Raw genomic sequence first — 17,605 nt, 5'->3', positions numbered from 1 at the left:
TCTCGGTAAGACAGAAGCAACGAATGGTGAGAACAGTCAGAGTCAACCCACAGACCAGCACCAAAGACATACAACATCATCTTGCTGCAGATGGAGTCACTGTGCATCGTTCAACCATTTGGCGCACTTTACACAAGGAGATGCTGTATGCGAGAGTGATGCAGAGGAAGCCTTTTCTCCGCCCACAGCACAAAAAGTGCCTGCTTGAGGTGGGCTAAAGCACATTTGGACAAGCCAGCTTCATTTCGGAATAAGGTGCTGTGGACTGATGAAACTAAAATTGAGTTATTTGGCCATAACAAGGGACATTATGCATGGAGGAAAAAGAACACAGGATTCCAAGAAAAACACCTGCTACCTACAGTAAAATATGGTGGTGGTTCCATCATGCTGTGGGGCTGGGTGGCCAGTGCAGGGACTGGGAATCTTGTCAAAGTTGAGGGACGCATGGATTCCACTCAGTATCAGCAGATTCTGGAGACCAATGTCCAGGAATCAGTGACAAAGCTGAAGCTGCGCCGGGGCTGGATCTTTCAACAAGACAACGACCCTAAACACTGTTCAAAATCCACTAAGGCATTTATGCAGAGGAACAAGTACAACGTTCTGGAATGGCCATCTCAGTCCCCAGACCTGAATATAATTGAAAATCTGTGGTGTGACTTAAAGAGAGTTGTTGCTCGGAAGCCATCAAACCTGAATGAACTAAAGATGTTTTGTAAAGAGGAATGGTCCAAAATACCTTCAACCAGAATCCAGACTCTCATTGGAACCTACAGGAAGCGTTTAGAGGCTGTAATTTCTGCAAAAGGAGGATCTACTAAATATTGATTTCATTTATTTTTTGTGGTGCCGAAATTTATGCACCTGCCTAATTTTGTTTAAACAATTATAGCACACTTTCTGTAAACCCAATAAACTTAATTTCACTTCTCAAATATCACTGTGTGTGTCTCCTATATGATATATTTAACTGACGATTAACAAGGTTGCCCAAACTTTCCCATCCCACTGTAGTACATGGATTGCAGGATAAAACTTACCAGGAAAGATTAAAGGACCTTAACATGTATAGCTTGGAAGAAAGACGAGACAGAGGGGATATGATAGAAACTTTTAAATACATAAAGGGAATCAACAAGGTAAAAGAGGAGAAAATATTTAAAAGAAGAAAAACTCCTACAAGAGAACATAGTTTTATATTAGAGGGGCAAAGGTTTAAAAGTAATATCAGAAAGTATTACTTTACTGAGAGAGTAGTGGATGCATGGAATAGCCTTCCTGCAGAAGTGGTAGCTGCAAATACAGTGAAGGAGTTTAAGCATACATGGGATAGAGGCATAAGGCCATCCTTCATATAAGATAGGGCCAGGGGCTATTCATAGTATTCAGTATATTGGGCAGACTATATTGGCCAAATGGTTCTTATCTGCCGACACATTCTATGTTTCTATGTCCTCTGTCCCTTTCCACTGACCGTTGCTAGGGCTTGTCTGTCTTCCTTTTAGTATAAACAGAAGACAGAGGGGCGGTCCTTCACACTGCATGCCTGCATTAGGCTTCAGAGTGAGGAGGCATGTCTCTCAGTAATCTAATCTGATTGTCTGGCAGGGAGCTGCTGGCTACAGCAAGTGTGTATGGGAAGTGAGGGAAAGCAGTTTTGGCCTCAGAGAACTGGCAGAAGAGCCATCTTGAGAAGGTCCTCATATTGTAATTTTTTAAACAGCTGTAACTAAGGGAAAAACTCAAGGAAAACTGTGGTATGCAGCAGTAACATGTGCTAAAATTAATTTTATTTTTTTATGAAAACATGACAGCTATCCTTTAAACAGAATATTTAGCAAATTGATCATTTTTGTAAAGGGTAGATGCAACTTTAAAAAAATGAAGCAACTTTGCAAACAGTACCATTTTAAGGTTCACAGCTCCTAGGCAAAAACTGTGTTTCTCAATGGTCACAGACTACAAAGAAACCCTGATCATGAACTCATGCTTTATTTATTTTTATCTGTCTGTCTATCGGTTATTTAGAAGAGAGAGTAGAGTAATACAGGGTCAGACTACACAGGATGTGTTTGTAGTCTGTAACCATGGAAACACTAAAGTCTTCATAAAAGCTATTTACACAAAATGGTGGAAGGTTTTTAATTAAGATAATATGCACAGTTGCTTCATTTTCTTTCTTTCAGATGTATGCAATTGTGTGAATTTTTTTTTTATAAACTAGTGCATTAAAGATGGTCTCTTAGATGTCACATTATACCCATTATCCACCTCAACACATATAGCCCACTCCGATATATAGTGGGTAGATAAAAGCCTAGACCCTGCTCCTAACCTCAGATATGCTCTATTGTTTTTTGGGATAGAAACGTCCCAAGGTATCCACACCATAATACAAAAAAAGGTCTTACTGACACTGATGAGTGGTGGATTAGACAGGATTGAAACTGCAACCTCCAAAGGCTCTGCCATTCTCATTACAAATTATTGGTTGTCTACATGTCCAAAGAAGGCATAAATCAGGTTAATAATGGGAAGGCAGGAAAGTAGAAGACTGTGCTGCTGCTGCTGCTGCTGGATCATCTCAAGGGGGACTCTTGTTCATAAACAGATAATAAAACATCTATACAACTTCTTGAGCCATCGCATCTCTTATCCTGGGAGAAAAGGAATCAAGACTAAAAGTACAGTATCTGTACACATAATAGTGAAGTTGACTGAACCCCCTGATCTTATGTGTATGGGGGTGTCCCAATACTCCCTTGACAGATGATGTCTGGGGAAAGAAGGATCGGGCATGTTGAATGTCTCAGGAATGAAGTGTCTGGCTGACTTGCCTTTTCTTGACAACGCATGCATGCTGGGCAGAACTGAAAAATAAATGGGGAGTTCAGAAGAATAGTTGTCAGACAAATGAGCATTGACAATTTTACGAGTAACATTATAGGTGAGCTTGGAACATTTTCGCTGTAAGGAATTGCCACTGAAAATGCTTCCATTTTAGATTCGTTCATCTAGGATCCTTCAATAGACCAGGTTTTAAGACCATAATGTTTCCAAAAGGTCTAGTAGAAGACAGCTCCCATTTAACCTTACTTTGGAGCCAATAAGTTGCCATCAAGGTCTTATTGATCATATGACCTGTGTGTACACTGATAACATCAAAGGTTATGGTGCAATTAAGAGTGGGCATGTGGACCACTGAATCAGCGCCTGGAGTAGAATTGAGGAACTCTAATGTAATCTTTTTCCCAAAAGGTTAACTAAGATTTATGGTCACTTTTCTTCTAGTTCTAGACCTGTTAGTGACTCACACAGTCCTGATCAAAAGTTTAAGACCACTTGAAAAATGGCAAAAAATCATATTTTACATTGTCAGGTAGTCACACGTTGTGATGGCAAAGGCAAAAAAACTCTCCCCTTTTGAACGTGGTCGGGTTGTTGAATTGCATAAGCAGGGTCTCTCACAGCGCGCCATCTCTGCTGAGGTGGGACGCAGTAAGACAGTCATTTGGAATTTCTTAAATGATCCTGAGGGTTATGGAACAAAAAAGTCAAGTGGAAGACCCAAAAAAATGTCATCAGCACTGAGCCGGCGGATCCAATTGGCTGTCTGTCAAGACACTGGACTATTCTCAACCCAAATTAAGGCCCTTACTGGTGCTGACTGCAGCCCCATAACCATCACACGGCATCTGAGACTGAAGCGCTTCAAAAACAAAAAACGTCTTCAAAGACCTCGTCTCCTTGAACGCCACAGAACTGCTCGTTTTGGACTTTGCAAGAGAGCACCAAACATGGGACATTCAAAGGTGGAAGAAAGTTTTATTCTCTGATGAGAATTTTTTTTACCTTGATGGTCCTGATGGTTTCCAATGTTACTGGCATGACAAGCAGATCCCACCTGAGATGTTTTCTATGCGCCACAGTGGAGGGGGCGCCATAATGGTATGGGGTGCTTTTTCCTTCAGTGTAACAATGGAGCTTCAGGAAGTGCAGGGGCGTCAAACGGCCGCTGGCTATATCCAGATGTTGCAGAAAGCATTCCTCATGACTGAGGGCCCTCGTCTGTGTGGTAACGACTGGGTTTTTCAACAGGACAACGCTACAGTACACAATGCCCGCAGGACAAGGGACTTCTTCCAGGAGAATAACATCACTCTTTTGGCCCATCCTGCGTGTTCCCCTGATCTAAATCCAATTGAGAACCTTTGGGGATGGATGGCAAGGGAAGTTTACAAAAATGGACAACAGTTCCAGGCAGTAGATGGCCTTCATGCGGCCGTCTTCACCACTTGGACAAATGTTCCCACTCACCTCATGGAAACGCTTGCATCAAGCATGCCGAAACAAATTTTTGAAGTGATAAACAATAACGGCGGAGCTACTCATTACTGAGTTCATGTTTGGAAGTTGGATTTCTGTTTTGGGGGGGTTTAATTTTTTTTGGAGCTGTGGTCCTAAACTTTTGATCAGCTGAAAAACAGCCTGTTTCAGTTTATTTGTTGTTTTCATTAAATTGAATGCTCAAAAAATAATTTGTCTTACTTCCATTTCTTCTTGTTGCATGTTGAAGCTCTACATGGAACCTTGTTAAGATCCAGCCATGCTAAATATGATTTTTTTCCATTTTTCAAGTGGTCTTAAACTTTTGATCAGGACTGTATTATACAGTCAGGTCCATAAATATTGGGACATCGACACAATTCTAACATTTTTGGCTGTATACACCACCACAATGGATTTGAAATGAAACAAACAAGATGTGCTTTAACTGCAGACTGTCAGCTTGTTAAGGAACCAAAAGTAATGGGACAGAATAATAATTATATATCAAACTTTCACTTTTTAATACTTGGTTGCAAATCCTTTGCAGTCAATTACAGCCTGAAGTCTGGAACATATAGACATCACCAGACGCTGGGTTTCATCCCTGGTGATGCTCTGCCAGGCCTCTACTGCAACTGTATTCAGTTCCTGCTTGTTCTTGAGGCATTATCCCTTCAGTTTTGTCTGCAGCAAGTGAAATGCATGCTCAATCAGATTCAGGTCAGGTGATTGACTTGGCATTGCATAACATTCCAAATCTTTCCCTTAAAAAACTCTTTGGTTGCTTTTTCAGCATGCTTTGGGTCATTGTCCATCTGCACTGTGAAGCGCCGTCCAAAGAGTTCTGAAGCATTTGGCTGAATATGAGCAGAAAATATTGCCCAAAACACTTCAGAATTCATCCTGCTGCTTTTGTCAGCAGTCACATCATCAATAAATACAAGAGAACCAGTTCCATTGGCAGCCATACATGCCCACGCCATGACACTACCACCACCATGCTTCACTGATGAGGTGGTATGCTTAGGATCATGAGCAGTTCCTTTCCTTCTCCATACTCTTCTCTTCCCATCACTCTGGTACAAGTTGATCTTGGTCTCATCTGTCTATAGGATGTTGTTCCAGAACTTTGAAGGCTTTTTTAGATGTCGTTTGGCAAACTCTAATCTGGCCTTCCTGTTTTTGAGGCTCACCAATGGTTTACATCTTGTGGTGAACCCTCTGTATTCACTCTGGTGAAGTCTTCTCTTGATTGTTGACTTTGACACACATACACCTACCTCCTGGAGAGTGTTCTTGATCTGGCCAAGTGTTGTGAAGGGTGTTTTTTCACCATGGAAAGAATTCTTCAGTCTTCCACCACAGTTGTTTTCTGTCGTCTTCTGGATCTTTTGGTGCTGCTGAGCTCACCTGTGCGTTCCTTCTTTTTAAGGATGTTCCAAACAGTTGTTTTGGCCACGTCTAATGTTTTTGCTATCACTCTGATGTGTTTGTTTTGTTTTTTCAGCCTAATGATGGCTTGCTTCACTGATAGTGACAGCTCTTTGGATCTCATCTTGAGAGTTGACAGCAACAGATTCCAAATGCAAATAGCACACTTGAAATGAACTCTGGACCTTTTATCTGCTCATTGTAATTGGGATAATGAGGGAATAACACACCTGGCCATGGAACAGCTGAGAAGCCAATTGTCCCATTACTTTTGGTTCCTTAACAAGTGGGAGGCACACATGCAAACTGTTGTAATTCCTACACCGTTCACCTGATTTGAATGTAAATACCCTCAAATTAAAGCTGACAGTCTGCAGTTAAAGCACATCTTGTTCATTTCATTTCAAATCCATTGTGGTGGTGTATAGAGCCAAAAATGTTAGAATTGCGTCGATGTCCCAATATTTATGGACTTGACTGTAGCTGCTCTCTAGAACTTGCCATTTGTAGAACTCAACAAAGCATAGCGTCTGTTTTCTCATATGCTCCAGAATTGCTCTCCATGTAGGTGGATGACTTAATGGTTGCATTGTGTATTGTATTAGTGACACTACATTGGTTTGACACGTAGATTTTCAGATTACCCCCCTTTTCCTGATCATGACAGCAGCACAGTCTGGAACAGCCTGCTTGTCCTTTTAAAAGGTCTAATCAAAGTGAAAAGTCCACGCTTGTTCTGTCCAAGTGTGTCATTCCGATTCAGACTCACGTTCTCTATCCTGAGGCAGCTGACAGATTTCTCCCGGGAACAGAAGTAAACAGTGTGTCACCTCCTGTAACCCATCACAAACACGTCACAATGCCTCTGGGGAGCAGGAGATCTCAGGGGAATGTATGCCTTTGCAGAAGAATGTCTTTGCAGGAGGGCATGACAATTAATTGTTTTACAGTTTTCATGTGCAAAGTGCACAGTTGTGAACAAGAAAGACTTTTCATCTAGTTTGAAAATTCGAGAACTATGAGCAACCAATCAAACGTTTCATGGGAGTCTACTGAAATTAAGTGGTTGTCTTCAAGGGTTGTTGTTGAGTATGGTCAGTGCAGATCTATACTTTGGTATTTACCCCTTAGTGACCACGCAAATGTTTTCATCATTGTTTTCCAAGAGCTATAACTTTTTTCATTAACGTACCTGTAGGACACCTTATAGTTAGGGGCGTAGCTAAAAGCTGATGGACCCTGGTGCAAGAGTTCAGCTTGGGCCCCCCTTTCCTCAGTGCTTTGTGGTTAGGGGCAGGGAAGCACATTGCCTTTGAGCTGCCTGAGGCAAAAATTTAAACGGCACCCCCCCCCCCCTCCCTCCCTCCCATGCCAAATTCTTGACCTAATCCCTTCCCTCCATCCAGAGGTGTAACTTGACCTGCATGCACTTTCTATAATACCAGTGTCTTCTTATATGGCACAAGAATCATTGGGCCCCCTCAGGCTCCTGAGCCCGGTAGTGACTGCTACCTTTGCACGCCCTATAGCTACAACCCAGTATTAAAGTGAGCTGTATAGCCTAAACCCTCTTTGTTTATGTCAGTAAAAAGGATTATTTGTGGTCACTAAGGGTAAGTAAACCAAATTCATGCCTAATATGTATGATGCCCACCTACAGCTAAATAGTTGTATAACACCTCCCTGGTTCTAATATAACCAAACACAAATATTCCATCTCCTAGCTCAACCAGGCATCCTCCCAGATTAGACCTGGACTGTGAGTAATTTTCTATATTTGCTTTAGGCTTCATGGCTTCATGGTTTGTGCCATCTGTGACCACAACAATCAGGTCAGTTAGAAGATAAAACTCTATGGTCAATGAGACAGGAAGTTGATGTCATTTGACAATAAAAGGTGCAGGCAAAAGTACATCATTTATTGTTTTCAGTTCCATCTCTATATAGCTAATTCATCATTCTTTCTCTCTTCTTCCAAATTAGACATCTAAGGCCAGGTTCACATCACCATTTTGTTTTCCTTTCTTCTGATCCATCAGAAGACCAGAAAAAAGAAAAAAAGAAACGGATCCTATATTTTGAGCATCTGTTGTGCTCATTTTGCATCCGTTTGCATCCATTTTTGTCAGTTCCATCACAGACCCATTATTTTAGATGGGAGACGAAGCTCTGAAAGTTGCAGATGTGAAGCTGGTTTAGTTATTTTCCTAGTTTTGCTGCATAAGTATTTTTAAAAGGCTGAGCAAGGAAATTTAAAAATATTTGGGTTTGTTGGAATTCATTTTTTGGGGAAAATTCAGGATGAATTCCAAATAGATAAAACTGATTTGCTTAATTCTATTATCTGTATATAGATATCTCTCTCTCTCTCTCTCTCTCTCTCTCATTCACTCAAAACAGGTCACAAAACGTTAGAATTTTAATTTTGGGGGGGAAATTCAGCACAAATTCTGAACCAGTAGAACTGATTTGCTCATCCTTACTGGTCATCCTTGTTTCCACAATCTTCTCTGACACGCAAAATATCCCCATCTGAAAGCAACACTCCACTACTTTTGTTTAGAATTTAAGTCGTCCCTCACATTTAAGCCTCACCTCCTGCAGTCTACAATTTGTCAATATTTTTCATATACATTTTTTCACCCAGGACACTGCCAAAATGTAGGTTTTTCCATCTTTAAAATTCTCAATATACTACAGTAGCACCCTCCTTGGTGACCACTCTAAACATCTCTTGACAAGCACTTCTTTCATGCTTCTCCTCTCTTCTGCACAATTCGTTTCAACATTTTCCAACCCTTTAATCTTTTAAATTCTGGATGAAAACTTACAGTACTTCTTTTGATACTCATAAAACCTACCCTAAAGAGTCCCCCAACTTGATATGTTTAGAGCTGCTTATTTCCTTGACCTCCTGTTTCTGTTCCTTATTCCTTGTACATTGTAATCTTATATGGGCAGGGCTCCTACCTGTCACACACCTATTTTTTTTTTGCAAACTTCAAAAAGGATCTGGCTCTTCTTAAAATGGCCAGAGATTGGAATGGTGGTATGAGTCAGACTACCTTCTGTAATTTAGGCAAGGATTGTTCATAATGAGATATGAAAACAAACTGAGAATTCCTTATGAGTAATTCTGAGATGCATAGTCAATGAGATCATTTACCCACCGTTGCAATCATGGTTTTTTGAATGTTTATGATTCATTGTTTGCTGCAACCATTCACATTGATGTACGAGGACCAGCTACACCTACGATTGAGAATTTTTTGCAAAAAATTACTGACATGCTACCAGTATTACAGCGTGTACAGAGCTTGAGGAAGCAGTTAGAAGCAAGCATTTGCTCCAGGGCCGTAGAGTGATTTCTTTTTGTTTTCTTTAGGAACAATATTCCTGTCTCCGAGTTCATTAAAGAACACAGCGGGGAGCAACGTGTAAGCTTTTATGAGAATAGAAAAGTAAGGAGGACAAAAGCAATATTAAAATAGTATATATGATTCCAAAGATCTTAAATCCTGCAGTGCTACAAAATCTTATAGCAGAGGGGAGATGAGGTGAAGCATCCAAAACTCAAGGGGGGCAATGAAAGACCTACTTAAGACTACCCTATTTATGGGTTATCAAAAACTGTGAATGCAAATGAGCCCATGAGCATGTTATTCTGGGTGAGATTGACCACTTCACTGTGAGCTGTATGGACTATTATGGGTTACCTGCTTGAGAGACACCACAGCTTCATGTAGGCATCATGAGACGTCATGTAGATCCAGAAAGCAGAGGGCATCTGTGCAAGAATAGTCTATGGACCCATTGCCCTCAAATAGCTCAGCATATAGCACCACCATAAAGGGATTGTCTGGATTCAACAGAAAATGAGCAATGATAGGAAATGCTATACTGTAAATAGAGATGAGCTCAAAACTTTGGTTTCCAACAAATCCAAATTTTTTCATCACAGCTGCAGTCAGGTCATCGAAGTCCTTCGGGGCAAACTGCAGTGGCTGCATGGAATCTGTTGACTAATGTTGCTTTTATTATTTTCTCACATTTCCCACCATCACTGCTTTTTTCTTTGTGAACAATCCCTTTTTAAACTCTCCAGGTATTTTGAAGGTAGCAAGGATACCCATTGCCCTGCAAACCCCTATGCAGCTACATATTTGCTATGCCTGCCCTTATGTAGATTATTATACTACCCATCTCTTTTGCAAGGCATGAAAGGAGCCCCTAAATTTGTAATGGGACACTTTTTCTTGGCTTTAAATATACACTGCTCAAAAAAATAAAGGGAACACTTAAACAACACAATGTAACTCCAAGTCAATCACACTTCTGTGAAATCAAACTGTCCACTTAGGAAGCAACACTGAGTGACAATCAATTTCACATGCTGTTGTGCAAATGGGATAGACAACAGGTGGAAATTATAGGCAATTAGCAAGACACCCCCAATAAAGGAGTGGTTCTGCAGGTGGGGACCACAGATCACTTCTCAGTTCCTATGCTTCCTGGCTGATGTTTTGGTCACTTTTGAATGCTGGCGGTGCTTTCACTCTAGTGGTAGCATGAAACGGAGTCTACAACCCACACAAGTGGCTCAGGTAGTGCAGCTTATCCAGGATGGCACATCAATGTGAGCTGTGGCAAGAAGGTTTGCTGTGTCTGTCAGCGTAGTGTCCAGAGCATGGAGGCGCTACCAGGAGACAGGCCAGTACATCAGGAGACGTGGAGGAGGCCGTAGGAGGGCAAGAACCCAGCAGCAGGACCGCTACCTTCGCCTTTGTGCAAGGAGGAACAGGAGGAGCACTGCCAGAGCCCTGCAAAATGACCTCCAGCAGGCCACAGATGTGCATGTGTCTGCTCAAACGGTCAGAAACAGACTCCATGAGGGTGATATGAGGGCCCAACGTCCACAGGTGGGGGTTGTGCTTACAGCCCAACACCGTGCAGGACGTTTGTCATTTTCCAGAGAACACTAATATTGGCAAATTCACAGATGAAAGCAGGTTCACACTGAGCACATGTGACAGACGTGACAGAGTCTTGAGACGCCGTGGAGAACGTTCTGCTGCCTGCAACATCCTCCAGCATGACCAGTTTGGCATTGGGTCAGTAATGGTGTGGGGTGGCATTTCTTTGCAGGGCCACACAGCCCTCCATGTGCTCACCAGAGGTAGCCTGACTGCCATTAGGTACCGAGATTAGATCCTCAGACCCCTTGTGAGACCATATGCTGGTGTGGTTGGCCCTGGGTTCCTCCTAATGCAAGACAATGCTAGACCTCATGTGGCTGGAGTGTGTCAGCAGTTCCTGCAAGACGAAGGCATTGATGCTATGGACTAGCCCGCCCGCTCCCCAGACCTGAATCCAATTGAGCACATCTGGGACATCATGTCTCGCTCTATCCACCAACGTCACGTTGCACCACAGACTGTCCAGGAGTTGGCAGATGCTTTAGTCCAGGTCTGGGAAGAGATCCCTCAGGAGACCGTCCGCCACCTCATCAGGAGCATGCACAGGCGTTGTAGGGAGGTCATACAGGCACGTGGAGGCACACACACTACTGAGCCTCATTTTGACTTGTTTTAAGGACATTATATCAAAGTTGGATCAGCCTGTAGTGTGTTTTTCCACTTTAATTTTGAGGGTGACTCCAAATCCAGACCTCCATGGGTTAAAAAATTTGATTTCCATTTTTTAATTTTTGTGTGATTTTGTTGTCAGTACATTCAACTATGTAAAGAACAAAGTATTTCAGAAGAATATTTAATAAATTCAGATCTAGGATGTGCTATTTTTGTGTTCCCTTTATTTTTTTGAGCAGTATATATTATTTATAAAATGTTTTGTTAAAGTAAATCCCTTCCTAATGGTCAACAACCTATGTGCAGGTTCTCGTCTCTTGATACTTGCCTACAGTCGTCCGCATGCTACATGATAACCATACTCCAGTTTCCATGTATACCAGCTGCGTACAGTAATCGCCCAATGGAACAGACCAATCAAGGTCAAAAACTTCACTTCTGATAGCCATAGGGAGTTGATAAGTATTCAACAGGATTTTTCATGGGTGATCATCAGGCGGCATGCAGCAGGCTATCTGACCAGAACAAGTTTTCCCTCTATCGCCAATGCTCATCTGCTTTTAACCTCAGCAGGCTAATCTCATTGATTTTCAGAGAGTAAAAGCTTCTTTCTTTCCCTACGGAATACATTTCCCGTTAAACAGCAACCTTAGAGATCTATACAGGAGGAGAAAACAGCATATGGAGGAGGCAGTGAGCAGTGGGTGGTGGAAGTAGGAAAGAAAACATATCTATGGGGGGTGAATGTTGGGTATGGCCATTATAAAATGATGCCATGCTAGCCAATATCAAAGTGTGGACGCTTAGGCTATTTTTACATGACAGAATTCTCACGTGGAACATGTCAGAATTTTCACGTGGATTTCAGTGCGCATTCAGCGGTCTTCATCCTATGCATTCGAATTGGGTTTCTGTTGCCCCATTGAAAATTTTCATGTCAACTATTTCGGGAGGGGTGAGAGATTCAAGGATTGTCCTTATTAAATGACATTGCAATCTGCAAATCCTAGGCAGGAAAATACACAATGGAAAATATTCTGCTCCCTTAGGTAATCCATTTGAATTGTGTACTTCTTCTTGGGATTCTTTGGTATAGAGTTGTTGGTGAGAGGCATGGACCATGGAGCCTAAGGGGCCTAAAGGTTCTCTCTGTCCAATATAAGAAGACTAGTACTAGAGATTATTTGTGATAGGGCTCATGTTACAGATTTTCATCGATATCCAGGATTTCATTAATCTAACCACAATGAATACTAATAGAGATGAGCGAAGTATTGGAAAATTTGATTCGGCTGCTTCGATGAATTTTACAAAAATGAATGACTTTGTCACAAAGCACATTTTGTTGTTAGTAAGGCTGAGTTCACATGTTGCATCAGTTGGATAGGATTGCATAGGATCCGTTTTTTACAGTTGTCATCCATCAGTTTTTTTACTGCATGCAGGACTTTTTTTCCGTCTAAAAAAATGGACCTCAGACGGAAATGGCTCAAACGGATGACAACTTGATGCAAAAGGATTCCGTTTTTTTTGTCTCTCTCTCTCTTCTTCTGATGGATCAGAAGAACGGAAGGCTAAACGGTGATGTGAACTCATCCTAAGCCTTTCCCTGTCATTGCACCCCTCAGATGCTGCCTTCATAGCTAATCGCAGCATCTGACATTAATATTACAGTGTAAAATAAAATATGGCCCGTGATAACGTCATCACGTCAGCTGGCATGGTGACGTCAAACGTCACTGCACACGGGATTTCGTGCGGGATCTTCAATCAAGATGGTGGTGGCCGGCTCTTTGCACTCAAATGGATGAGATAAGTATGATTTTTTTATATTTTTTTACCGCCATTCAGGGATAATCGTTTGGTTACTAGTATTGGGCACGAATATTCGAATAGCGAATATTAATCGCGAATATCGGCACTTCGAGAATTCGTGAATATTTAGAATATAGTGACATACACTCACCTAAAGAATTATTAGGAACACCTGTTCTATTTCTCATTAATGCAATTATCTAGTCAACCAATCACATGGCAGTTGCTTCAATGCATTTAGGGTTGTGGTCCTGGTCAAGACAATCTCCTGAACTCCAAACTGAATGTCAGAATGGGAAAGAAAGGTGATTTAAGCAATTTTGAGCGTGGCATGGTTGTTGGTGCCAGACGGGCCGGTCTGAGTATTTCACAATCTGCTCAGTTACTGGGATTTTCACGCACAAACATTTCTAGGGTTTACAAAGAATGGTGTGAAAAGAGAAAAACATCCAGTATGCGGCAGTCCTGTGGGCGAAAATGCCTTGTGGATGCTAGAGGTCAGAGGAGAATGGGCCGACTGATTCAAGCTGATAGAAGAGCAACGTTGACTGAAATAACCACTCGTTACAACCGAGGTCTGCAGCAAAGCATTTGTGAAGCCACAACACGCACAACCTTGAGGCGGATGGGCTACAACAGCAGAAGACCCCACCGGGTACCACTCATCTCCACTACAAATAGAAAAAAAGGGCTACAATTTGCACGAGCTCACCAAAATTGGACTGTTGAAGACTGGAAAAATGTTGCCTGGTCTGATGAGTCTCGATTTCTGTTGAGACATTCAAATGGTAGAGTCCGAATTTGGCGTAAACAGAATGAGAACATGTATCCATCCTCTGATGGCTACTTCCAGCAGGATAATGCACCATGTCACAAAGCTCGAATCATTTCAAATTGGTTTCTTGAACATCAAATTGAGTTACTGTACTAAAATGGCCCCCACAGTCACCAGATCTCAACCCAATAGAGCATCTTTGGGATGTGGTGGAACGGGAGCTTCGTGCCCTGGATGTGCATCCCTCAAATCTCCATCAACTGCAAGATGCTATCCTATCAATATGGGCCAACATTTCTAAAGAATGCTATCAGCACCTTGTTGAATCAATGCCACGTAGAATTAAGGCAGATCTGAAGGCAAAAGGGGGTCCAACACCGTATTAGTATGGTGTTCCTAATAATTCTTTAGGTGAGTGTATATTCGTAATTTAGAATAGTCTAGATTTTTTTTCATCAGTAACCTCCCTTCTTGCTTGTGGGCCAATGAGAAGGCTGCAATGTCTTTATCTGAGCTTAGCAACATCCCTAGCGACCAATAGGAAAGTTGCCTTTCCCTTACTATATAAGAACCTCCCCAGTATTTTGCAGATCTGAGAGAGAGAGCAGTGTTATTGCTGTGCTCTCTGCTTTCCTGTGTCATTACATTAGTTAGTTAGTTAGTTAGTTAGTTAGTTAGTTAGTTAGTTAGCTTCCATATATAATACAGATAGTTAGTGGGAGATAGTCAGTGTAGGTTAGATAGTGATATAGTGTAGGTTCTACTGTCCATACATACATGCTACATACATACATAGTGCTGTGATGTCACAAGTTCACAACAATACTCAGTGCACCAATCACTAATAAGTAGTCAGACCTGTTAAAATGTGAAGTTGCACGTATTGCGCCAAAATGTTTGCATCATTAGTGCCGATTTCGCAATGCACTGTATCTGCATATAAAGCTATTGTAATGTTCTGCCGTGCCAACCATTTTCTCCAGTCTCAGGAAACTTCTAGCAGCTTGAAGAATTTAGCTATAGTGACCTAAGCCTGTATTTAGCGCGCATTACGAGAATATTACATTGCCAATTTTTCACGATCAAGAGAATAATCTTGAATTTGCGAATATATGACGAATATTCTACCAAATATTCGCGAAATATTGCGAATTCGAATATTGCCCCTACCGCTCATCACTATTGGTTACCATGAAGTACGAGGAAATTCTAGCTGTGAAAGCTACAGGGAGAGAGCAGAAGCAGAAAGGACATCCCCCCTGAGTGGTGAGAGGGAGAGAGCTGCAGCAGAAAGCACATGCCCCCTGAGAAAGGATATGCCCCATCGGCTGCCAGCCTGAGGAGACTCTAAAAAAGAAATACTCACGCCGAACAGTCATGTAGATGGTTAAGGATAGGCAGACAAAACTGAAGTGAAAAATATGCAGAAGAGACAGCATTGATGGGTACTTACCGTATCCATTCATTCCCAATTTATCTGTTATGATTTGTAACTATTGAATTACTGTAAATAATCTATAAACGTAATGAGTCTTCTCCCGAGCCCGGCCAGGGAACCTAAATTTTAGCAATGACACAATGAAAGCGCCGTCCTATAAAGCAATGTACAGTATGACAGCCGATGCTTTCAATCAACCTCGCTGATCAATATCTGCCACAGAGCTTGAACCTGACGCGGAGAGGCCCAGCTCAGGGTTTTTTTTATATTTTACTTACACTTGAAATACGAGAGCAATTGAGAAAAGCTTTAAATTCTCCAACAGGAATGTTTTCCAAGACCATTTTATTATTTTTTCAATTTGATTGTATGCAATGGATCAACTCAAGTTGATATCATAATTATTTATATTTGGATTAGCATAGGACTGCAGGTACTGCAGATGTGCTAATTATGTTAAATGACAAATTCAGCACTGCTACATTTTCAACTTTGCATAATTGGGCTGTCTATACATCCAATATATTCAAAGGATTGAATAATGAGGCATATATGCAGCCGGCCATAGGGATATAGGGGTGGCCTGAAGTCCCATAGTTGGTGCCTGTAATTAAAAAGGCTTCTAGCTTGTTTATTGCTTAGATGGCATAGCTACAGGGGGTGCAAAAGCAGCACTGCCCCATAAGAAGGCACCAGTATTATAAATAAAACTTGGTAGGCCATATGGGTATGGGGGTGGTCTGAAGTAGGCCTGATGAAGTTTATTCCTCTAATCCCACAGTTGGCGCCTAAGGAGAGGCATCTACAGTACCTAGTTTATTGCTTAGGTGGCATGGCTATAGGGGGTGCAAAAGCAGCACTGCCCCATAAGAAGGCACCAGTATTATAAATAAAACTTGGTAGGCCATAGGGTTATGGGGGTGGTCTGAAGTAGACCTGATGAAGTTCATTCCTCTAATCTCACAGTTGGCACCTCTGGAGATGCATCTACCTAGTTTATTGCTTAGGTGGCATGGCTATAGGGGGTGCAAAAGCAGCACTGCCCCATAAGAAAGCACCAATATTATAAATGGCACATGGTATGGTGGGACCATATTAAAGATTTTGCTTTTGGGCACAGGAGCTTAAATTGATACTTCTGTTGAGTGGTGTACCATGGGTACTGTATGAATCCATTATTTGGGAGCTATAGCATATGGTAAACTATAGGAGGTGTCAATACTGTAGATGGCACCAAACTAACCTAAGATCAACCACGCACATATGCAAGTGTAGGCAGTACATTGAGGAGCATGCACTAATGTATGTATGTAAAGGGATTGTCCCACCATACGAACTAACTTAGTTATCCACATGTGAAAATTGTCTGGTTGATGGGGATCTGACTGCTGGGACCCACTCCAATACCAAGGATCCCTGAGTCAATTGAATGGGGATCCTACAGGCACATTACCGCTCCATCTATGAGACTGTCAGAGGTAGCCAGATGCTGTTCTTGGCTTCTGTTTGGCAGTCCAATAGAGTTAAAGGGTTTGACTGGTTTCAGGAGGAAACTGGACAACACATGTGAATATATCATTATGTACTCAACAGATCCTGTGCTGTTGGTCCGGTTCTCTTGGCAGGGCTCTGTCTACCCGGCTGCTGCTGTGACATCTGGTTGAAAACGTGACCATTGCAGCCAATCACTGGCCTCAGAGCTGCTCTAAAGAGGCCAATAATTGGCTGCAGTGGTCTCATGTTGCCGACGTGACATCACCCTGAAGCCGGGAGAATTGGTGTGGGACCTGTAGGGTAACTTACGATTTATTGTTTACTGCCAGCGGATCGCATGTGTTGTCCGGTTACCTCCTGAAACCAGACAACCCCCTTCAAATAGAACACGCATGCATAACCATTGCTACTTTTACTCCTGGGCCATTCTCATGATTGGGGGTCGAAGTGGTTGGAAACCCACCAATCAGATACTTATACTGTTATGCTGGGACAACCCAATTAATTCTAAATATTCTGGCAAATTTATTCCACTCTGCATAATAAAAATGAAGCTAGTTAACAATTTCCATCCATATGCCGCCCCAAAACCAATGGGACAAATATATACATAATTCCTGAAAATGCTATTTTCCTATATGTACTCTAATGTTTTTATCAACTCTACATACGGCTTTAATTGCCAAATATAACTGAAGCCATTACGATATCTCTCGCTAAATTCATAATAAT

The 17,605-nt window shown here is 41.8% G+C and overlaps 1 protein-coding gene across 1 annotated transcript in view; it reads left to right on the top strand.

Annotated features, from left to right (window-relative positions):
* LRFN1 (leucine rich repeat and fibronectin type III domain containing 1) overlaps nt 1-17,605 on the top strand; it is a 209,339-nt gene that overhangs the window by 170,802 nt on the left and 20,932 nt on the right. The gene's annotated exons all lie outside the window — the stretch shown is intronic.

This window comes from Bufo bufo, chromosome 8 (genome assembly GCF_905171765.1).
Source record: "Bufo bufo chromosome 8, aBufBuf1.1, whole genome shotgun sequence".
Classification (NCBI taxonomy): domain Eukaryota; kingdom Metazoa; phylum Chordata; class Amphibia; order Anura; family Bufonidae; genus Bufo; species Bufo bufo.
The sequence above is the reverse complement of the archived record's forward strand: the minus strand, read 5'-3'. Positions and strand labels throughout refer to the sequence as shown.